Source organism: Etheostoma spectabile, chromosome 3, assembly GCF_008692095.1.
Source record: "Etheostoma spectabile isolate EspeVRDwgs_2016 chromosome 3, UIUC_Espe_1.0, whole genome shotgun sequence".
Classification (NCBI taxonomy): domain Eukaryota; kingdom Metazoa; phylum Chordata; class Actinopteri; order Perciformes; family Percidae; genus Etheostoma; species Etheostoma spectabile.
In genome coordinates this window covers 9,632,657-9,632,892 of record NC_045735.1, presented here as the reverse complement: position 1 = coordinate 9,632,892, position 236 = coordinate 9,632,657, and the positions used below count along the sequence as shown (strand labels likewise).

General features: G+C 40.7%; 2 protein-coding genes across 2 annotated transcripts in view; both read right to left on the bottom strand.

Annotated features, from left to right (window-relative positions):
* ilvbl (ilvB (bacterial acetolactate synthase)-like) overlaps positions 1–236 on the bottom strand; it is a 23,467-nt gene that overhangs the window by 3,118 nt on the left and 20,113 nt on the right. The gene's annotated exons all lie outside the window — the stretch shown is intronic.
* Positions 1–236, bottom strand: part of fam118b (family with sequence similarity 118 member B) — a 14,330-nt gene that overhangs the window by 3,116 nt on the left and 10,978 nt on the right. The gene's annotated exons all lie outside the window — the stretch shown is intronic.

Here is a 236-nt window from a genome sequence, read left to right as displayed (position 1 = left end):
CTCACCAAGCTGCTTGCCTATTGTCCTGTAGCCCCCCCCAGCCTTGTGCAGGTCTACAATTTTATCCCTGATGTCCTTCCACAGCTTTCTGGTCTTGTTCATTGTGGAGAGGTTGGAGTCAATTTGATTGAGTGTGTGGACAGGTCTCTCTTATACAGGTAACAAGTTCAAACAAGTGCAGTTAATACAAGTAATGAGTCATGCAATAAAATGCAAATTAATTATTTAAAAATCAT